General features: G+C 38.4%; 1 pseudogene across 1 annotated transcript; it reads left to right on the top strand.

The window, feature by feature from the left end:
• Window positions 1-9689: 9689 nt before the first annotated feature.
• On the top strand, window positions 9690-23584 carry LOC148696985 (serine/threonine-protein kinase SAPK10-like; annotated as a pseudogene). Its single transcript, XR_015963226.1, has 9 exons — window positions 9690-10112; window positions 12711-12717; window positions 13560-13599; window positions 16668-16740; window positions 16799-16896; window positions 16929-16984; window positions 17098-17184; window positions 18560-18698; window positions 23490-23584. The product of XR_015963226.1 is annotated as a serine/threonine-protein kinase SAPK10-like (transcript).
• Window positions 23585-23968: the final 384 nt, after the last annotated feature.

A 23968-nucleotide genomic window follows, 5' to 3' on the forward strand; every position in this document is an offset into this window, starting at 1 on the left:
GAGTTTCATAATTTATCGAAAGACCAACTGAGAATCAATCTTGTATGCAAGTGTAACATGTGTGGAGAAGAACCCCTTGGCTATTCCATCATCCATATTTTCATCACATTCATATTTACATTTTGCCTTTAATTACAATTTGTCCATTTAATTTAATCTCGTCCAAACACAATCCCCCCTTTACTTTATTGTTCAATTTAATTAGAAATCAATTTAGTTTATGTTTTAAAGTATTTTTGTATTCTTTGAGTCTAGTATACTGTTTTATATTGTGTTTTTACGTTTTTGAGTCATATCCAAGTGATTAACAATCCCTCCTAATCCCCGGTCCAGAACGATCCCTACTTATACTTATACTACAATTTGACAAAAAGAGGGTTTAATTTGTGCGCGTATAAAACTCGCATCAGGGATTTCGTCTCTTTTGTCTTTTTGGGCTTGTTGGCATAAAGATTAGCCAGTGTGGATGATGGTGCGCCTCTTTACCTTCAGTTGTCCTTTTGTGTCAACTTCCAAGGTTGCTTGGTGCTTCATCCTTGAAAGAATCGAACTTCGAACGTCATCCTTTACTGCTAGACCATCAAGCTTTTCTTATTTTGGCATTGTCTTCCTTTTTCTAGAAGGCTGCTTGGTTTCTTCAAGTCTTTACAAGGCCGACCGTCGTAAAGGAGAGCTAGCCGTGTTGCTTTGTTTCTTAGGTTTTGATAACCTTTCGAAAACAGAGCTTTGAGGTGTTGGTGTGTTAAGCCATTTGAAGACGGAAGTTCAATCTTGACCACCAATGTGATCAAATGCTGAAATTCTAGGTTTTGAACGATTCAGCCTATCAAAGGCTGACGTTCAAGGGACGGGTTTAGGCTCCTCTTGATTTTGTTCAATGCTTACGCTGATGTGTTGAGCGTTAACGTCTTTCACTTTGCTTGAAATCTTCACGGGTGTAATTGGTGTGAAGTCAAGTCCAGCTTTGTTGTTGTCAACTCCGTAACCATGCTCCTTCAACTTCTTTTAAGTCTCGGTGAAGTCATGTTCTTTGTCGTTGACGGTGTTTACATTCCTTTTTCCAAGATTTGAAGAGGAGGCGAAATCAGACCCAACCTTTGACATGAGTTTGTAGGCATTTGGGTCGAAACCTTCTTCGGTCTTCTTGGTTGGAAGGGAGCTTTGTTTCGCCTCCCTTTGGCAAGGGTTTTACGAAACCTTGTGGTGGTTTTGAAACTTTAGCTTTGCCTAGCTGTGTTAGAGGTAAAACTACATTTATCTTGAGCAGTTTTACATCGTCCTTGTGCAGCTGTGTGTCGGCTTTGCTTGTTCCAATTTCGAATGGGGATTGCCCATTCTTTCTTCTTGATACTGGGATGTATCGGAAGACGGGTATGTTTGGTCCTTTTGAGGGCGTCACACTCCCTTTGGTTGTTGTGGGTTGGTAGGCTCATCATCGTCTTTGCTTGAAGATGGCACGACTTGCAACTCTTGTTTATTAAGTGCGGCTGTGCTTATTGATTTGATTTCTTTTGGAAGAGCTTCGGGCACCATGTCTTCATCCATATAGAACTTAGTGTCCGTGATGTGTGATTCGGCTTCGGTGAAGGGCTTGGTGTCGCCTAGTATCACCTTTACTCTTTCTCAGTAGAACTTTAAGCATTAGTGAAGGGTAGACAGCACTACTCCATTCTCGTGGATCCAAGGCTTTCCTAAGGGCAAGCTGCAGAAGGTTCTCGCATCAATTACGTGGAATAACATGCTCGATTTGAGTTTGTTAATGGTCATCTCGACTCGGATCATATACATCGTTCTTTGTCCTCCTTGGTTAAAACCTTGGATTAAAAGACGGTTTCGAGATATTTCATCTATCTTGATGCCGATTGCGGTCATTGTTGACTTTGGCATGATGTTTATGGCCAATCCACCGTCCACAAGCATGCGGTTGACTTTGTGCTCTCTCACGTACACATAGACGAAGAGAGGATGTTGTGAGGCTTTAACCCTAGCAGTAAGTCTTCTTCAGTGAAGTTGATTGCATCATGGGTGGCACAACATGCGGCATACTCGTGTAGTCGAAGTTTCAAGCCTTTGTCCTTTCTTTCTTGCACTTCATAGTCATCCTGAATCGTCGAGACCGCTACTAGTGCTTTTTGCATCTCCTTGGGCAATTGCAACGCCTCCTCAATGCTAAAGTGTGACAACAGGCCTTCTTTGGGTATGAAAGTTTTCTCTTCCTTGACGGTGACATCTTTGCCTTTTGATGGCTTTTTCATCTCTACTTCAATTATGTGACAGGCAGCGGTAATGCACTGTTGGAAAAAGTCCTTTAGGAAGTACTTGTGCAAGGAGATGGGAATGCGTGGCTTTTGCTCCATAGGTTCCCCAGCTCTTACGTTTCTTTTGGGCTTCTTACTGTTGTGGCAGCGATGCTTTCTCCCTTGTTCTACATTTGACCATGTGGCTTGTGGTCTTGGCTTTCTCATCTTTTTGTAGGTCATCAGTGTCCATCCTTCTTCATCATCAGCAGGTGCATTTTGGTCACTTGCCCCCAGTGATGGTTTTATAGAAGGTGTCGTGTGGCTTAAGCATGGACGAGAGTGGTCATGCGTTGCTTGAAGAGGCACAAGATCGAAGGATCCAAATACAATTGTGGTAGTTTGTGTTGCGGCCATGTCTTCAAGGTCAAGTTCAATTTGCCCTTGTTGTGCTAGCTTCATGATGAGCTTTTTAAGGATGAAGCACTTGCCAACATGATGACTCAAGATACGATGGTACTTGTAATACCTAGGAGTGTTAACACGATTCATTTCTTCAAGGCGTTTGCAGTCAGGCAGCTCAATTACCTTTTTCTCTAATAAATTGTCTAGCATTGTGACCACGTCGAAGTTAGGAAATAGTTTGCTTCTTCAATTCATCCACCTTTTTGGCTTGATTTTGCATTCCTTGTGCCACAGTGGTTAATAATTGAACAATTTGATCATTATCCATGGACGAACCTGATTTTGGTTGGGCAGATTATGGTTGGGGTTGTGTGGGTGCGTATGGCCTTAGAAACATCCTAGGGGGTGGTCGAAATCCTCCTTGTTGTTGAGGTTGTTGAAACTCCCTCCACTTCATATTTGGATGATCTTTCCATCTCAGATTGTAAATGTTGGCGTATGGATCATATTTGGGTTGATTTTGGCCTTGAAACGCAATGGCGTTGGCACTTTCCCATCCTCCATTCTCGATCAATTGAGGGCATTTTTCAGATTGATGTCCTTGTATAGAGCACACGCCACAAATTGTGTTTTCTTGCACTTTAGGTCTTTCAACAACCTGTGACACAAGAAGAGTGAGATTAGCCAATTGAGATTGAATATCAGATATTGCACTTACCTCATTCACATGTTGCTGCCGTGAGGGGTCTATCTGTCCAACTCCTTTGTATTGTTATACATTCAAGGTTCGGTTGGCAATTAGGGTCTTGGTAGCAACAAGTGTTTTGTCAACCAAAGCTCCTCCCGCCGAGGCATCTAGCATTTATCTCCCAATTGAAGAAGTCCTTCGTAGAAATATTGAATTAGAAACTCTTCTTTTATTTGATGTTGAGGGCATGATGCAACTAGAGTCTTGAAACACTCATAATACGCTGGAAAGGATTCTTCTTGGTTTTGTTGAATGCCACTAATATTCTTTCTCAAAAGAATGACTCTTGTAGTTGGGAAAAATTTCTCTAAGAATGCTTTCTTCATGCTTTTCCCAAGAGGTGATGGTTCCAAGTGCCAATTCATACAACCAATCCTTAGCTTTTTCCAAAAGAGAGAATGGAAAAGCTTTCATCTTCAAAATGTTGCCATCCACGTTGAGTGGGGTCATGCTTGAACATACCATATCAAATTCCTTCAAGTGCTTGTTTGAATCTTCCATGGATAGCCCATGGTATTTGGGAATATGATGCAGCAAGCTAGACTTCAATTCAAACTCATCAATCTTGTCTTGAGCTACCCTAGGATATTGAATGCATAGGGGCACATCATTGTCTAATCCCCAGCAATGGTGCCAAAAATTTAATGTGATATATAATAGCACACAAATGAAACCCTCTTATTGACAATTGTAGTAAAGATGTAAGTAGGGATCGTTCTAGTCCGAGGATTAGGAGGGATTGCTAATCTACTTAAAGCTGACTCAAAAACACAAAACTAGGCTTAAAAACACTTAACTAGACTCAAAGAACTCAAAACAAACTAAAGAGACTCAAAACAACATAAAATAATCAAATAGACTCAAATTAGACACTAAGGTTGATTTGGATGAAAATTTGATTTTAACTTGACTCAAAACACCTAAAAACACAAGTTTGGACATATTCTAACTAATTTGACACAACAAAATAAAGGGGATTGGGTTTTTGATGAATTTAAAGTAAAGACAAGTAGATTAAAGACTTAAACAAGTTTTGCACGAAGTTGGGGGAAATTATGGGTGATTGGCTAGCTAGAGGGTCCTTCTTCACACATAACACACTTGCATACAAATCGATTTCCAGTTGCTTTTCCAATAAACCATGAACCTCAACGCCCTAGATTAACCGTGAACACTAATTAGCCCTCAGATTTTCCTTAAGTCATTGAATTGGATGGATAACACATCGGCAACCAAATCATTCTTCAATAGTTCCCTACATAAACAGCATAATAGAGATACAATCAAAGATCATTAAGCTTTGTGAAAATCATAAGCATTGACAAGGCATTTGTAACTATGAACAACATGATACTCTTTCCAAGAATTTACTTAACACGATTGTGACTAGCAACCTTCACTACTTATGAATATAAGTTCATAACAAGTAGGTGAAACTCCCTTATATTCTAGCATCAAATTCATGCATGCAAACTAAGTATGCATCCTTAATAAACAAACAAGAATAAGTTCTGAATCAAACAGTTAAGTAAATTGTGTTCAAGATTTATGAAATCACAATTGGAAGTAATCAATTCATATTGCAAATATGTTCATGGCTTTGAATTCTCCTTTAGCTAAAATGAGTTTAGCTCCTCATGTTCACAATTAAACAAAGAAAACTTAAATTAAACATTGAAAACAAAAGATGGATTACACCTAAAAACATTCCAGCAATCTAACAATCTCGAATGGCAAGCACGGCTCCAAGCTATCCTCTCTCCTTTTTCCTTGAAAAGTTACGGCACAAGGTGTGTGTGTGTATGAATGATGGTTGTGTGGTACAAATTCTGGTGAAGGATGAATGATGGAGGGTTAGGGATGGGTTATGCGGAATTTTGTTGAAAGATGGATGAATTAATGATGAATCCCTTTGTGCGGCAGATTGTATATATTTTAGGAGAGGAAAGGCATGGCATTAATTAAATGTTTTAGGAAATATTTGGACCCAAAATCCTCAAGAAAAAGGGTAATTAAAATCAGAATCCCAGAGAGAAAAGGGGAAAGAAGATGCGGCAAATCCTTAAGAGAAAGGGATAGGGAATTTGCGGCAAGGATTTAGAGGGAAGGAGCATGCCTTGCACTGCAAAGAAAGGGAAAAGGGAAAGGTGGTGCGGCATCCCTTTTGGAATAGGATTAAGGCTTCTAGAATCATATATTTAAGTGTCGTAATTTAATTAGGAACCCTCCTTAACAGCTGGAAATTAAGTTGTGAAGGATTAGGATTGACTAAGTCAAAATAAGGTAGTTTGACTTTTGTTTCCTTCTTCCTTGTTGAGATCCATATCTTCTTTGTCTTGAATTAATTCTTCCATCTCCTTAGCATATTCCTAGCCCTTCTTAAACTTCAAATTCGTCCATCCACCTTGCTCCAAGCATGTGCTAACCATTCCAAGCCCAAAACTGCTTTAAAATGCTCCAAATTGCACTTTCTTGCTACTTTAGCCCTTTGGACCTACAAACACATGAAAATAGCTTAAAATACTAAAATAACTAGGAACTAACAACATAAATGCAAGAAAACAAGCTAACTAAGTCGCATAAATATGCTCTTATCAGCTGCCCCTGTTGGACAGTCTGGTACACCCGTGGATAGCCAATCAATCTGTCTTGGCCTGGAGCATGACATATCATTCGGTTCGTAGGATTCACTTCCCTAGAAGAGGAAGACATGGCACAAATATGAATCTAAATTCGATCGATGTCTCAAATCATTTCCATCTCATGAGATTAATCTGGATTTCTCTCGAGACTTAAAGTTCTCGGTCCAGTATGCTAGTTTAGGTGAGCTAAATGGAATTGAAATGAGATTATCATCAATGATGTTTTGACTTATATGGTAACTACTGACATAAATGAAAAGCGACGATATCGAATCATGTTCCGTTGATTAAGTGACAACGTAGAACTGATTGGACAACTAAAGTTACAATCCATGTCAAATTCGTTACCAAAGTGTGTATTGGACCTGTCGTTCCTACACAGCCCAAGGTAAACCTGTTCTGTTACAAGTGGGAAAGGAAGCGTTATGAGATGAATGAAATAGTGCGGTATGATGAACACCTTACGGCACAAGGTTTCTCTCAAACGTCCTGTGATTAAAAGCAACATTATGAAATGTGGTTAGTGTTTTCTCCATGGGGATATAGATATGGAGATTTACATGTAAGTTCCCAAAGAATTGCATGGACTGGTTCAAATAGTTCTAAAACCACAGAACACCCTCATAACTTGTTTTGAGGTGTTCACTTATGGATTGAAAAATCCGACGAATGTGGTATACCCATCTACATGATTATTTGATCAGTCAGGGATGAATTATGCCCTTGTGTGTTAAACTATGAAGTCTTATTCGAAATTGCTAGAGTTACAGTTTATGTCATTGACACGAATCTCATTAAGACTCCGAAAGAGTTTGAGAAAACTGCCTCGCACCTAAAGATGGAATTTGAGATGAAGGATCTTGGGAAAACTCATTTATGCTTTGACCTGAAGTTCAAGCATTGTTCTGACGGTATTTTGGTCTACCAGTCGAACTACACCCCGAATGTGTTACTTTTAAGTATACCTTTGATCATCCATACATTATATGCACATGAGACCCTGAAGAGGTTATAGAATCTGAAATTCCATATCTAAAGTTCAACTTTGCGCTTCGTTGTACTTAGCTCATTGTATTTAGACAGGACATCTCCTTCGCTGTTGATCTATTGGTAAAGATGCAGCACCGCACCTACACGCAACCATTAATTTAGTATTAAAAACGTACCCTGAAGGTACTACATGGGCAAATCCCAATGCATCTCAGCGGATCCAACCCCTCTGATCCTCGGAATGATGCTTGGCTTGTTTGTTATGTTGACGCTAGTTACTTATCAAACCCGCACAAGGCAAAATCCCCAAATGGTTATGTCTTTACCGATAGGGATATCGCAATTTCTTGGAAGTCCACGATATGACCTTAGTTGCGAAATCTTCGAATTGTTCCAAGACTCACCTCACTTCACTACGCCACAAATAAGACATGGTTAGGAGTTCTTGTTGAGAATTTCGAAGAACTTGCTGTGTTTTCATCCATTGTTGAGTCCCCACGACGATCTATGAAGATTATGCCACATGTATCAACCTGACCAAGCCATGATACATCAACGAAGTCAACGCCAAGACATATTGCGCCTCCATCTACATCAGCAAAGCATCAGGAGATTGAAGTCATGCAATCCATTCCCAAGACAACTTGGCCAATCTCTTCACCAAGTCATTGCCCAAGTCTACATTTCAGAAGCTCGTCCAAGGAATCGGTACGCGTAAATTATCTGAGTTGAATCGCTTGTAGTTCTCTTATTTAGAAGTTATGTCTAACTCAGGGGGAGTATCTTGAAGCATACTCACATGATCTTAATGTACTCTTTTTCCCTACGATTAGGAGCATTTTTCCCACTGGGTTTTTGCTACCTAACTAAGTTTTAATGAGGCACCCATCCTGGCATGATCATACTCCGTTGAGTTCACTACCTTCGTCCAGTTTGACGAGCATTTTAGACATTATGCATACTTTTCTTACATTTCTCCTTAGTCTATGGGTTTTCCCCATTTTTTGGGTTTTACCATATCAAGGTTTTTATGAGTTTTTACAAATGCATACTTCAAAGTAAATTAGAGACTTGCGATCACTCGTTGTGTCGATGACTTCATCAACTATTCTACCTTATCTGCTGAAGAATCTGATGCGATGGTTTGTTGAGTATTTACACACTCAAGGGGGAGTGTTGCAGTCATATTTAGAATAGGAATGTGATTGTGTAAATCCTAGTAGATATGGAAATGTATCTTACATTCCTATTAGGAGTAGATTACTTATTAAGAGTTGTAATCCTAATGGGAAATGTTTTTACTTTTCCTACTACTATAAATAAAGGCACAATGGGTGGAATAGAACACACCTCACAATTACACATCTCTCTCTTCTTCTCTCTATGCCACACCTTCTCTCTCTATATGGCCTCCATAATTTGTTCAGTAAATTATGCTTACAACACTTTTATCATTCTTTTATATTTAAAATTCTCATAATTATTTTTTCTACTAATTGATATACACCATTAGATTAATTTAATGTTTTTTTTTTCTTTTTTTTCTTTTTTTTTCCTTCCCTAATTTTTCCTTTGCTATGTTTATGTTTTTGCCGTAGGAGTCTTCAATTTCTTCTCTCTCCCACTTCTGCAGTCATGTTAAAGATGGATAGTCAAGCTGTCAAATGCAAATAGATTGCACTTGTGAAAATGAGAGGGTGAACCATATTTATGCAATATGCAAAACTGAAGTATGAGTTTGAATTTTTTTACTTTATTTTTTTTTGTTTCATGGTAGTTGAAGAAGATGACTTAATTGTTTTTGCCCCATATTCTTATGAAGATAGGAAACTAAGAGGGGGAAGAAGACTGTATACGGTAGAGAAAACTGGGGAAAAAAAATGAGAGAGATGAGAGTGAAAAAAAATGAAAAAAGAACAGACAAATTTGGTAAAACATGAAGTCTGCGTTGGAATATATATATATATATATATATATATATATATATATATATATATATATATCTCATATTTTTCATGAAATGATAGATGGAGAAGATGGTTTAAATTTTTTTTTTTCCCATTATTATTATGAAGGAAAGAAGGGCACATAGTGAGGAAGAAGCCGGCAGAGAATATTTGGGAAAAAAAAGGGGGAGACAGAGGAGATCAGAGGAAAAATGAAATCTTAAATTAATCTTGTAGTGTATATCAATTAATAGAAAAAATAATTATGAGAGTTTTAAATATAAAAGAATAATAAAAGATAATATTTAAAACTTGTCACTTGACGTTTGATGATATTCCTCTTTATTTGAAAGTGAGAAGTCTTATATTCGAATCTCGAAAATGGTTTAGTTTTGGACTATGGAGTGGATAAAATCATAAACAAAAAAATATCACAAAATTAGAAAATAATTTTTCCCAAAATAGAGTCATATAAATACACACCAACACAAAAACAAAATCAATCTCACTCTCACACACATCGCGAACAGAGCTGAAAGAAACACACACAGAGACTCAGAGAGGAGAGAGGAGAGAGGAGAGAGAGGGTGCATGGTAGATACACGAGCTGTATCATCTAACGCCTCTGCAGCACCAATCAGTAATCAGTGTGCTAAACAATCCAGAAATTTATAAAAAGATTAAAGCTTTGATTTTCCGGCAAAAATCAGAGGAACCCCCATTCCTGAGGTGGGTGGGAGCTTCACGGGGACGAACGAACCCATCGCGGTCTATTTCCTCACTCACCAGCTTTTCCCATTAATGCAGTGGTCCAGGCGCTGCCACCCCACCTCCACCACCACCCCTTCCATTGGTTTGATCATTGCTTTCCCCTTGCCATTTCTCTCTCTTTCTTTCTCTCTCTCTAACATTGGAGAGAGAATCAGAGAAAGCTCAGCCTGTGGAGGGACTTAATTGGGTTTTTATTTTTTTTTCAGAGGGTGTTGGTGTATATAGAGGGAGGGAGAGAGATGAATCGGTCTGTGCTTACGGTTGGGCCAGGCATGAGCATGCCGGTCATGCACGATAGCGATCGATACGAGCTGGTTCGGGATATTGGGTCGGGAAATTTTGGGGTTGCAAGGCTTATGAGGGATAGAGAGAGGTGAAAAGGTTAGTCTCTGAATTCTACTCTTTTATTCTTTTTGTTTTTTTTTTTTTTTTTTTTTTTTTTGAATGTGGTTTTGTGGATTTTTTTTTTATTGGGTTTTTATCATAAATGATTCTTGTAATTGACTCTTTCCATCAAGATGATATCTGAAATTGAAAATAATCAATGTAGTCCCTAAAAATAAGTGTCGCAAATCAATGTGGTCATTCCGTCACAATTTTGTTAAAATTTTTGTTAAGTGCTAATATAACACATAAATGGCCCCATAAGTCATTTTTTGTCATAAATGGTCCTTAAAATTGACCTGCGACACCAAAATGGTCCTTGAAATTGACCTGCGACATTAAAATAGTCCCTGAAATTCAAAATTGATCAATATAGCCCGCAAGTAAGTGTCTTAAATCAATGTATTCATTCTGTCATAATTTTGTCAAACATTATGTTATGTACTGATGTGACACATAAATGAGTCATACAAGTCTAATTAAATTAAAGAAATTACAAATAGGCTTAAAACTTTAATAGTTAATAAGAATGTTGTCAACCAAAAAATCCAGTCCTGTAATCACCTCCGATCCCAGTCCATATTTCTCTACCTTCTTCGCTGTCTATTCTTTACACAAAAAAAAATCTCAATACACCAATTTTTACACACTTCGACACCCTTCACCGAATTGAACCTGGATCAAGATCACCTTTGGTGACGACTTGGCCGATTGACAATGACTTCTTGGACATTATCGTTAGCATTTAGGTGATCAACATCCTCTCAGCCTTAATCTTGGCGAGATTGTTTGGCGCTTCCCTGGTGGTCTGGCGATGCAAAGAACGGCAAGGTCTGCCTTGAGATAAAGAGGTTATAACCGAGGTCCGTTTATTATTGGCTGAAAACTATTTCCACACCCCCTCCTTGGAATTGGTTAAGCCTTGTGCCTTTGAGAATTTATAGAAGGGATATCTCTTGTAAGTATGCGACATCCCACATCGCCCAGGGGAGTGATCCTTATATGTATATTCTCATCTCTACTTAACACGAGGCCTTTTGGGAGCTCACTGGTTTCGGGTCCCGTTGGAACTCCGAAGTTAAGCTAGAAGGGGGCTTGAGCAATCCCATGATGGGTGACCCACTGGGAAGCTGCTCGTGAGTTCCCAAAAACAAAACCGTGAGGGAATGGTAAGCCCAAAGAGGACAATATCGTGCTACGGTGGTGGAGCGGGCCCGGGAAGTGATTCGTCCCGGGCCGGGATGTGACAATTGGTATCAGAGCCTAACCCTGGCCGTGGTGTGCCGACGAGGACATCGGGCCCTTAAGGGGAGTGGATTGTGACATCCCATATCGCCCAGGGGAGTGATCTTTATATGTATATTCCCATCTCTACCTAGCACGAGGCATTTTGGGAGCTCACTAGCTTCAGGTTCCGTTGGAACTCCGAAGTTAAGTGAGAAGGGAGCTTGAGCAATCCCATGATAGGTGACCCATTGGGAAGTTGCTCGTGAGTTCCCAAAAACAAAATCGTGAGGGAATGGTAAGCCCAAAGCGGACAATATCGTGCTACAGTGGTGGAGCGGGCCCGAGAAGTGATCCGCCCCAGGCCGGGATGTGACGAAGTAGGCCCTACTATAAAAAAAAAAAAAAAAAAAGCCATAGTGCAAAAGATATTCAGACAACTTTTTTAATTAATTATTAAACTCATATCAGTACATAACAAATTTTTTTACAGAATTATGGTGGAAGGACCATATGGATTTACGATACTTATTTTCAAAGACTATATTGATTGATTTTCAATTTCAAGGACCATCTTAATAGTGTATGTCAATTTCAGGGACCATCTTGATGGTGTGGGTCAATTTCAGGGACCATTTATGATAAAAACCCGTAAATTTTGTGGGGCCCATTATGTGTCACGTCAGCACTTAACGAAATTTTTAACAGAATTGTGAAGAAAGAACCACATTGATTTGCGACGCCTATTTTCAAGGAATACATTGATTGATTTTCAATTTTAAAGACCATCATGATGGTGATGATCAATTTTAGGGACCATTTGTGAAATCCTTTTTTTTATTTTATTTCTTGGATTTTTTTTTCCTCTATATTTGATTTCTTTAAATGTGAACATTGATAGGTGTTTTTAGTTAAAGGTAGATTGTTTAGTTGCCTTTTGTGCCTGTTTCGAATTGTTTTTCGTTTGTTTCAAATTCTAAGTGCTGGGGATTTTGTATGGTGAAAGCTGAATGGAGGATGGAAGATAAAAAACACGTCTTCTGCTAAACTGTTGAATAAGCTAAGGAAAATGAATAACCAATGAATTTTGAACTGCAACGTTTACCTTAAATTGACCAAGCAGTTCCCTTTTTTTATGGAGAGAGGCTGTAGAGTGGGACTGTGGGAGGACTTAGCTGCTCGGGCCAGGATCAATTGAAAAGTTTACACGTATTTAGGCTCGTTTGGTGTGGACGATTGGATTGGTGTGGAAAATTCGTATTTTGAAGGCAGAGGCAATGGTTTTTCATTGTAAGGGGATTAGAAGAGGTTTTTATTTATTTATTTATTTTTTTTGAACAATGATATTATCTACATTAAAGAGAAAGGAGGTGGACTTAGTATTACAATGGGCTGGTAATAATGTGGTTTAAATTCATCTTTGACGAGACTTAAACTTAAGACATTTTACATATAAATGAAGAAGAATAACACTAAATCATAGTACTAAGTGGCGATTAGAAGAGGATTAGACATGAAGAAAACTTCTCCCTTCTAAACCTCCCATTTTGGGGAGTGTTGGAACACTATAAATAAATTCGAAAGGACGTGTGTACCTTTTATGCGGAAGCTTGAATCTCAACATGCTCCTAGAAACACGAACAACTGCTCTGACCCTCTGTGCACGTCTAGAACCTCGTAGGTCGTCGGGTTGGCTATGGTATGTCGAGTTGCCCCATGGTTTTTACCTCCCAAGACCTAGAGCCGAAAGTGATAGCTCTAAAGACCTAACTAGAATATTTGAATTGTGGAAACGCTTGTGTTTCTTATTATTTCTCTCTTCCCCAAAGCCTCCTTGTGGATGCAAATTTCTTTCTTCTTGTTCTTGGATGAAAATGCACCTGCAAAAACAATTTACACCTTAGATCAAGGCCTAGAGCCTCACGCGCCCACAATGAATTTTGGGGGGGGGGGGGTGGCTTTGGCCGAAGAACCTCCGATGTCAAAGTTAGACTTTTGAGGGAGAATTTTGCAAGAAGCTTCCACTTAGGTTTTTGGAGAAAATTGGGTGGTATTTATAGGGGTGCGGCCGGCCCCCTTTGAAGAAGTGGGAACCGGCCACCTTTGGTATTTTTTGGTGTTAATCACCATCAATTAGTTAATTAATAAATTAATTGAGTAATAAATCAATTAATTAGCTAATTAATATAATTTGAAAGAAATAATTTGGGAGTTACCTATTGGGGAATATTTGATGAGGGTTGATGAAATAGGTTTTGAATTAATAATTATTTTGATCACTTTTGACCTTGATTGAGGGATGATTGTCTGCTGCTTGCGCGCAGAAATCTCGGTGTGCCTTGAGGGTAATCTTGTCTTTTTCATCCAAGAATCCACGTATTGCCTCCATATTTTTTTTGATTATTTTTTACTCCACACTCCTTATATAGTGGTTGGGAAGTGTGTACAAAGACTGAAAAGCCCGTGAAAATGCCAAGTATATTCTAATATGAATATCTCTTGATTTTCATCTAATTATCACATAGATAATTAGGAGGTTAATATCCTCATGTGGGTGAAATATCCTTTGATATTTATTTATCTCATAAGATAAATTCTACAGGGAGGAATGGAATGGATAACTTTTCTAGTTGAGTAATCCATCTTCTACCTCCAAGTTGGCTACAAATTTTTCATTTCATCCTTTTAACATACCTTGAAATAGTTGCTCATCCATTCCAGTCCAATCCTCCATACCAAACAAGGCCTTTATTTTCTTCCATTTTCCCAGTTTGTTGGTTTGTCAGCTCTCTTTCGAATGAATTTCTCCTCAGCAAAGTGCGATTGGATTAAATGAGCATGCTTTTCGATTCTTTGGCCATGTATGTGGTAAACCATGAATAGTATGCCTACGAAAGAAACTCGTAAAGAATTGGCAACTGAATCTGAGTTCTTCATGCTGTCAACTGACTTGGAGAATAACTATACAACTGCGAAAGGTTAGTTATGTTTCCGCAGAATTCGATTATGTTGGCATTCGTCGCATTGGAGGACTGTGGACTAATGGTTCTCATTAGTAAATCAGAAGCGGAAAGACATTGGCTTGATGGGTTTCAACAATGCGTGCATTCTTTTGTAAACCACTCGATTAACCATTTTATTTTATCTTCGTATCAATAGTGTGAATGAAGCTTGAATTTGAATTTTTACGTAGTGATGTAGGCAGGACATGTTTCCTGATTGATCGGTTTTTATCCATGTGATAGGAGCATATTTATGCGACTTAAATGACTTGTTCTCGTACATTTACGTTATGTTTCTTTAGTTATTTTAGTACTTTAAGCTATTTTCGTGTGTTTGTAGGTCCAAAGGGCTAAAGGAGCAAAAAGATGCATTTTGGAGACTTTTGGAGCACTTTTGGGCTAAGGACGGATAGCTTATGCTTGAAGCCAAAGTGTTGGACGAAATTGAAGACCTAATTGGAGCCAAAGTGTTGGAACCTTGTTCTCTTTAGTTTTAGGACATTTAAACCTTTCCTAATCCCAATCATGCCATGCATAACACACATCCATTCTAACACATTGTCATTGCACATGCATTTCCTTCATTAGTTAACCCACATGCACTTATCACTTATCATCACCACATATCATATCACTTAATCACTTATCACTTATCATCACCACTTAACCACTTATCATATCATAACCACATATCATATCACTTATCACTTATCACTTAACATAACATCCACCTACTTCACCTACAACATCCACCTACTTCACCTACAACATCCACCCACTTCACCTACAACATCCACCTACTTCACCTACAACATCCACTTCACCTACAACATCCACCTACTTCACCTACAACATCCACCTACTTCACCTACAAATGACATAGCCATATGTTCCCTCCACTACTCCTATAAATACCCTTGCATTCATTCATTCATGGACATCACATCTCATTTTTCATACACAACACACCACAAACACTTCCATCTTCTCCCTAGCCGTGAGTCTCTCCATTTTCTGCACCATTCCCTTCCCTTTCTCCTCCATTTCTTCCATTTCCATAATCCCCCAATCCATTCAACACACCAACAACATCCCTTAGTCCTTGTGCTACAACGAAGACGAAGAGAAGAAGGCCTAAACGTTCATACAATTCACGTTTGAGTTGTTGGAATGTTTACGCGTTTCTTTGATTTCAATGTTTAAATTCAATTCTCTTTGTTTTGTAATGGAAGAGAAGAGTGCCTAAACGTTCATACAATTCAAGTTTGAGTTGTTGGAATGTTTAGGTGTTTCTTTGATTTCAAAGTTATGAGGAACTAAACCCTTTTTGGCTAGGGGTGATTTCAATACCATGTTTATTTATGTGATATGAATTGATGAATTCCGGTTATGAACTCTTGATTCGTGAATGCAATTGGCTTAACTATTTGATGATTAACTTATTTGTGTTTGTTGATTGAGGGTCGACACTTAATTAGCATGCATGAATATGTGGCTAAAGTTTAAGAAGGTTTCACATAATCGTTACTAACTTATACTTGAAAGTAGTGAAGGTCGCTTGTCACGATCGCGTTAAGTTTAATTCTTAGCATGAGTAACATGATGTCATAGTTACAAATGCTTTGTCAATGCTTATGGTTTTCATTATTCTTAATGATCTTCGATTGTATCTCTATTATGATGACATGTAGGGAACTTTTGAGAATGTTTTGGGTTGTCGAATGATGCCATCCAATCCAATAATATAAGGAAAATCTAAGGGTTAACTAGTGATGTCACGGTTAATTTGGGGCATTGTCGTTCATAATTCAATGAAGGAATAACTGGAAATTGATTCATATGCATAAATATCATGTGTAGAGAAAGAACCCTTAGCTAGCTTCCCATCCATTCATTTCCGTCAAATCCATATTTACAATTTGTTTTGTTTCCAAGTATTCATTTTAGTTTAAATTCGTCCAAATCCAATTCCCCCCCCCCCTATTTCGTTGAAGTCTTAGTCTTAATCTTTCTTATTTTTAGTTTTGCTTTCTTCGAGCATTAAATAGTGTTTTATATTGTGTTTTTATGTTTTTAAGTCAATTTAGAAGGTTTTAGCAAGCCCTCCTAATCCCCGGTCTAGAACGATCCCTCACTTATCCATTCTACTACAATTGTCAAACGAGGGTTTAATTTGAGTGTCAAGTAATTCTCGCATCACCATGCAACATAAGATTTTAATTTCGTGCCCGTGTTGTGCTTGGTGATTCCACTTCTAATATTCTCCTTTTATTGTTGATTTACTCTACTTCTGTATTTTTTCTTCTTCTAACGGATAGATGAAAATGTACAATGAGAAATTATAAACCACAGGTTATTGAGACATCCGAACATTGTCCGATTCAAAGAGGTTTGTTAAATATTAACATCTAAACACAAACTAAATTCACTGCGGAACTCGGTTTCGTACTATGCTAACACCCACTCACCTGGCTACTGTTATGGAATATGCATCTGGAGGAGAGCTATTTGAGCGGATATGCAACGCTGGGCGTTTCAGTGAGGATGAGTCCTACCTATTTCTAATGTACTTGTTTTGCAGGCCCGCTTCTTCTTCCAACAACTTATTTCAGGAGTCAGTTACCGTCACGCAATGGTATGAATACATTGTCTATCTTTGCTTCTTCTTCTTTTTTTTTTTTTTTTTTCTTTTTCCTGATAACTAATACTAGATTCGATACATTGTTTTGTATTTATATCCGAAGCAAGTGCCACCGGGACTTGAAGTTGGAGAACACATTGTTAGACGGAAGTCCAGCTCCTCCTTTAAAAATATGTGACTTTGGCTACTCAAAGGTACTACTCCTACTCTCTCTCTCTCTCTCTCTCTCTCTCTCTCTCTCTCTCTCTCTCTCTCGGCATGCACGACGGGCTTCATTTTGCTGGAGTCCGGTGGTAACTTATGAAAGATCTCTGGTGATTAAACTCAAACATAAATGTGTTTGAAATTATTTAATAAGATGGTACTTACTAACAAGGTAGTAATACAGATAAGTGTCATCTATTCTTTCCTTGCTTATCTGTATTACTACCTTGTTATTTCGTGCTGTGTATAGTTATCATATCCATCTAATTAGGCTCGGTCTCGTTTTTCAGTACTCGGTGCGGCATGGGAAATTTGGAAAAATAATTAAAATTTGAACTCCATATAGAATTATAGCCAATCTTTAAAATTTATGATAATTATAATCAAATGTTGATATAAAAGCACTAATATTCCCTTCATGACTATAACTTTTTACAAAACAAATCCAAAGACTCTCAAAACCCAAATGATTTTGCTGCTCTATGCTTCCTGATCTTCAATGTTTTCCTTCACACCTGATTGTTCTTGTTTTTCAGCACAAAATTTAGTCCAAAAAATAGAAGGAAAGAGTTGGAGCTTTGTAAATGTGGGTTCTTGGGTGAAGCGAATGTGGTTCAATTGACTGAAGGTTTCCTCATTTGACTGAAACTCCTTATGCATATTTAAATCTTGGTTACTGAGTTCAAAAGAAGTGTGGGATTTGTGTGATTTTCTGGTGTATAAAAGGGAAAGAACAATAGAGATTATATTCACACACCCTAAATTACTTCTCTCATACCATTTTAATTTTTTTTAATATGTTTTTTTTCAAGTGTTAGTAGTGTGTAGAATATCTAAAAAATATTTAAAAAATAAGAGTGTGGGACAAGTAATTTGGGTTGTGTGAATATAATCTCTCAAGAAGAAAAATGAGTGAACTTTAGAGTGTGGAAAACGAGGGAGTGAAATTTAGCTGTCCCACAGGAGCAAAACCCATTTCTCCTCTGTCGCCTTCGTAGCCCAGACCTTGGACTGGGTTGGAGAGGACAACATGCTCACCATTGATGGAGCGACGACAACGAGAAAAACGGGTCTTTGAGGAGAGAGAGAGAGAGAGAGAGAGAGAGAGAGAGAGAGAGAGAGAGAACGGTTCGAATGTCGAGCCACAGGAGGAGGACAAGGTATTTGTTGGAAATTTAGCTTTTGATGTTGATAATTAGAAATTGGTTGAGTTTTTTGAGAGGGTTGGAATTGTCAGGTTGCTGAGGTAAGGCTTTGAATTTGTTTTGTAAAAAGTCTTAATCATTAAGGGTATATTAGTACTTTCATATCAACTTTTGGTTATACATATCATAAATTTAAAAAGATGGCTATAATTCTATATAGTATTCAAATTTTGATTATTTTTCCATATTTCCCGTGCTGCATTCACAACCAAAATCGACTATTGGCACCCCTTCATATATTGCACCTGAAGTGTTACTTAAGAAAGAATATGATGGAAAGGAAATTCGTTTAAAGTCAGGTAGGATTATTTGTTAAACTAACATGTTAAATAATCTTTGATTAATAGGTTATATTTGTTCCACTTTAAGTTATTTCTGGATTTATTCTTTACAAAATCATTTGTCACCGTGTCACTTTTTTGTATTTGTATTTATTTAACTTAGCTTATGACTTTCTGGAAAAATATTTAGCTTACAACTTTTTAATTGTTGTGACCTATTTTATCTGACAAGGTTAAAAGGGGCCGGCGGTCGAGGGAGAGAGATTGATAGAGATGTGTTTATAGAATTGTCGGGGAATGTGTGTTGTTATCCCTCCTACATTGTGCCTTTATTTATAATAGTAAAAGGAGAGAAGATATTCTTTCTTCCCCAAGTAATACAAGTTGTAATAGGAAAGGATAACTAGAATAAAATCTAATTTAGGATTTACACAATCCCACTTGAACTAGGAATGTTTACAACACTCCCCTTGAGTGTGTAAATACACAAAGTAGATTCAGCATCATGCAGAAGTTGAGGAAGTCGACTCATCAGCACTGATTCTAAGGAACAACGCTTATTCTCAACAAGGTAGGAACTTGCATAAGTAGTAAGTCTCACTAAAAAAACCCTAAGGCTATGGAAAAAACCCAAGGAGGGATGAAATCTATAGTTTAAGGAAAAATGCGTGAGAAATGCAAAGTCAAAAGAAACATGTATGGGACGTCATCAGGGATATGACTAGCCCAAGGTGGATGCCTCGTTAAAACCTAGTTAGGTATCAAGAACCCAATGGGAAAATGCTCCTAATCGTAGGGAAAAAGACTATATTAAGATTAAGCAAGTATCTTTAGGATACTCCCCTTGAGTTTGACACAATTCCAAAGAGAAATAGCAAAGTTACAACTCAGAAAGTTTACGCATACCAATTCCAAGAACAAGCTTTTGAAACGTCGTCTTCGGTAGTGATTTGGTGAAGAGGTCGGCCAGATTGTCTTGTGAACGGATTTGCGTGACTTCAATCTTCCAATGCTTTTGTTGTTGATGTGAAAAGAAGAACTTCGGCGCAATATACATGGTGTTGTCTCCGTTGATGTAACATTTATTGAGCTATTTGATGCATGCTGCGTTGTCTTCAAAGATCATCGTCGGGACATCAACGGCGAGATAAAGATTGCAGGAGCTTTGAATATGGCTCACTACTGCTCTCAATCAAAAGCATTCCCGAGTTGCTTCAAGTAAGGCGAGAATTTCAGCATGGTTAGACAAAGTGACAACTAAGGTCAGTTTAGTTGACCTCCAAGAGATTGTAGTGTCTCCAAAAGTAAAGACATAACCTGTTTGAGAACTGCCTTGTGCGGATCAAATAAGTATCCTGTGTTGGCATAACCAACAAGGCGAGAATCGACTCGAGAAGCATAGGATGTGGTATCACTCGAGGATTCATAGGGATAGAACAAGCCCAAATCCATAGTACCCTTAAGGTAATGGAAGATGTCTTTCACGCTAGTCCAGTGTCTGCGTGTTGGTGCATTACTATATCTTGCCAAAAGATTAACAGCAAAGGAGATGTCGGGTCTAGCGCATTGAACTACGTACAATAAAGCGCCTATCGCACTTAGATAAGGAATTTCAGGCTCCAAAATCTCTTTATCATCCTCCTTTGGACGTAAGGGATCTCGTTTTGTATTTAGTAATCGACCGACCATAGGAGTACTCAAAGGCTTCGCTTTATCCTCATTAAAGTGACACAATTCCTTCTGGGTGTAATTCGATTGATGTACTAGGATTCCATCAGAACAATGCTCTATCTCGAGACCGAGACAATATCAAGTCTTACCTAGATCTTTCATCTCAAATTTCGACTTTAGGTGCGTAGCAGTTCTCGCCAGCTTTTCAGAAGTTTGGAGAAGATTCATGTCATTCACATATATTGCCAATTGCAAATCGTAGAGTGAACACCTCAGCTAAATTAAGAGTGTGTTCCGGAGTTTGGAAATATTTGAACCAGTCAATGTAAGTCATTCAAGAACTTTCATGTAAATTTCCGTATCAAGATCCCCATAGAGATATGCAGTTACTACATCCATCAACTGCATATCTAGTTTTTCGGAAATTACCAAACTGATAAGGTAGCGAAAAGTAATCACATCCATAACGGGTGAAAAAGTTTCATCATAGTCAATCTCGGGGCATTGTGAGAAACCTTCTGCAACAAGATGAGCTTTGTAATGCACAATTTTGTTTTTCTTATTAGGCTTCCAAACGAAAACCCACTTATGGCCAACGGGCTTCACATATGGTGGAGTAGAAGTTATAGGTCCAAACACCTTACGTTTCGCAAGCGATTCGAGTTTGATTTGGATTGTTTGTTCACAGTTTCACCAATCAGTTTTACGTCGACATTCATCAACGAAACGCGGTTCGATTTCATCGCTCAACATGATCTCAGTAACTACTGCATATGCTAATGCATTGTCAACAATCATCTCTTTTCTACGCCACACATCATCTAAGCTAGTATAATAGACCGAAATCTCACAATTCTTGGGAGGAGGATTCGTCTCTTCAAGGACGCTTCCTATCCTTCGTTAAAACGCCATTTTTGTACGTAAGGGCGGCGAGATTAACACATATACCGCACAACTAAAAACGTGCAGATGCGACATGTCGGGTTCGTATTTCGTAACCAACTAAAGGGCACTAAATGGTTGTGTCGCAACAGGACTCAGGCGAACCAACTTTGTTGCGTGTAATATTGCCTGGCCCTAAGTAGACGTATGACCAACGATTAAGCAATCATCTGTAAGCACTTAATGAAAGCCTCTGCCAGACCATTCTGGGTGTGAACATAGGGTACATGATGTTCAACGCCAACCCTAATCGACATGCAATAGTCATCAGAAGTTTTAGATGTGAATTCTCCAACATTATCCAATCGAATAGATTTGATCGGATAATCAGGGTGCTAAGCCTTGAGCTTGATAACCTAAGCCAATAGTTTGGAGAATGCAGCCTTCCTTGTGGACAACAAGCACACATGTGACCAACGTGTGGAAGCGTTAACCAAAACCATAAAGTATCTAAATGGTCTGCAGGAAGGGTGAATCGGTCCATAAATGTCCCCATGAATCTGTTGTAGAAAAATGGGAGGATTTGAATGAATCTTGTCATAAGAAGGCTTAGTAATAAGCTTTCCCATTGAACATGTTTGACATGCAATTCCTTGGATCAAACCTAAACTTCGGGTTAATAGATGCCCGTGTGAAGATTTGAGGATACAGCGTATCATTATTCGTCCAGGATGTCCCAAACGATCTTGCCAAAGTGTAATTTCTTGCGTGGTCCCAGTAGTAGGGCCGGCCACATAGTGGCATTCCATGGGGCGTATGGTCAGAGTATATAGACCACTCGGGATACGCTCCATCTTCTCTAGAATACGCTTCTGGCCATATTCGTAGGAAGTTATGCACACAAATTCAACTCCGTTTTCTACGTGGGTTTCAGCATGGTATTTGTTATCTGTCATTGAAACTTAACAACGTTCTTTCGAAACGTGGAGAATAGAGTGCCTCAATAATGGTCAAGATTATACCATTGGACAACATTATACATGCCTTACCTTATCCTTCAATCAGGTTGGATAGGCCTAAGAGGGTTGTCAGAGGTGCATTCTTAGGTATGAAGTTAGTGAAATAGATGCGTTCACGCAAAATTGTGTGCGTGGTTGCACTATCTGCCAGACAACTAACTTTCCCACTAGTCACACCTAGAATGAAAAATTAATTTGAATTGGTCACATGCATAAAAGTTCTAAAAACAAATATCAATTCAAAATAATTTCATTTATTCAAGGATGATAACTAATTAAAACTTAATATCCAAAAATAAATCACCAACAAATAATCCAAACATAAAGGAAAAATTGTTCAAAAATCAACCAAAAATAAAGAGGGGTTCGGCCACTAGGTGGAATTCGGCCCCAATGTGCAATTTTAACTAACTAAAATTGTTTATGTCTAAGATTTTAATCTTGCATAGGGGTGGTATCTTCCTAAAAATCAGAAACCTCCATCTTTGTAGTCTCCGGTTTGTCCACTTGCACGAAGTTTGATTCAAACTTCTTACGATGAGAATGATATTTATCTACAACCTTCTTGGGAGCTCAGCAAACACGGGACCAATGGTCCTTTGAACCACAGCGATAGCACATGTTCGCATCCATGGTTTCAGGTGCTTTGCCCTTATTCTTGAAGTTCGGGGCCTTGGAAGCGAGGTTTGGGTGCTTATGGGCTTTGTTTTCTCACTTGGATGGGCCTTGACTCTGTTGACCTTGGTGGGATGCCTTCTGGCCACCCTTACCATGCCTCTTTTGGTGTTTTGGGTGTTGGTTTGTGTTATAATGTGCTTCAGGCACAACAGTCGCCCCAGTAGGTCAAGCTTGATGATTCTTCATCAACAGCTGGTTCTACTTTTCAGTGAGAAGTAAAACAAAGATCAAATCCGAGAACTTAGTGAACTTCTAAGCTCTATATTGTTGATGCAGGACAATATTAGAAGCAGATAAGGTCGAATAGGTCTTCTCTAAGAGATCTTCTTTGTTCAAAGTTTCATTACAAAGCTTGAGAAGTGATCGGATTCGACAAATTTCAAAATTATATTCATTCACAGACTTAAAGTCTTGGTAGCGCAAATGTTGGCAGTCATGTCTTGCTACAGGCAAGAATAAGTCCTTTTGAATATCAAAGCAATCAACCAAAGTGACCCATATTGCATGTAGATCCTCTTCAGCAAGATGTAGATCATCATGGATATGTCTTCGAATGAAGATCATAGTAGTGGCTTTTTCAGCTTTGCCAACAGGGTTGTCAGTCTCTTCCTCAATAGCGGGACGCAAGTTCTTGGCAGTGAAGTGGAGCTTTAGATCTTGGACCCACTTGAAGTAGTTCCTTCTAGAGACCTCTAAAGCGGTGAAGTCGAGTTTGTTCAAATTCGCCATGTTCCTATCACAAAATAGATTGACAAGATATTGTTAGTATAATCGAGAAAAATCAATCCATTCACATAGGAGTAGAACATACAGGTTCTAATAGACATGTATTGATTTAATTTTGCATGAAAAAAACTTCGGGTTTTCATGGGTGATGTTTGTAGACATCGAAATTTTGGTGAAATAAATGTTAACCAATGCATGAAAATTTAACGTTCACGTGTCACATAAATTTTACAAGTAGCCTGTGACTCAACGAAAAATCGAAAAAGTCATCAAATAGTACATGTGTCAACACCTAGCAGAAATGATTTTTTT

This window comes from Pyrus communis, chromosome 5 (assembly GCF_041283825.1).
Source record: "Pyrus communis isolate YQ-2024b chromosome 5, ASM4128382v1, whole genome shotgun sequence".
Classification (NCBI taxonomy): domain Eukaryota; kingdom Viridiplantae; phylum Streptophyta; class Magnoliopsida; order Rosales; family Rosaceae; genus Pyrus; species Pyrus communis.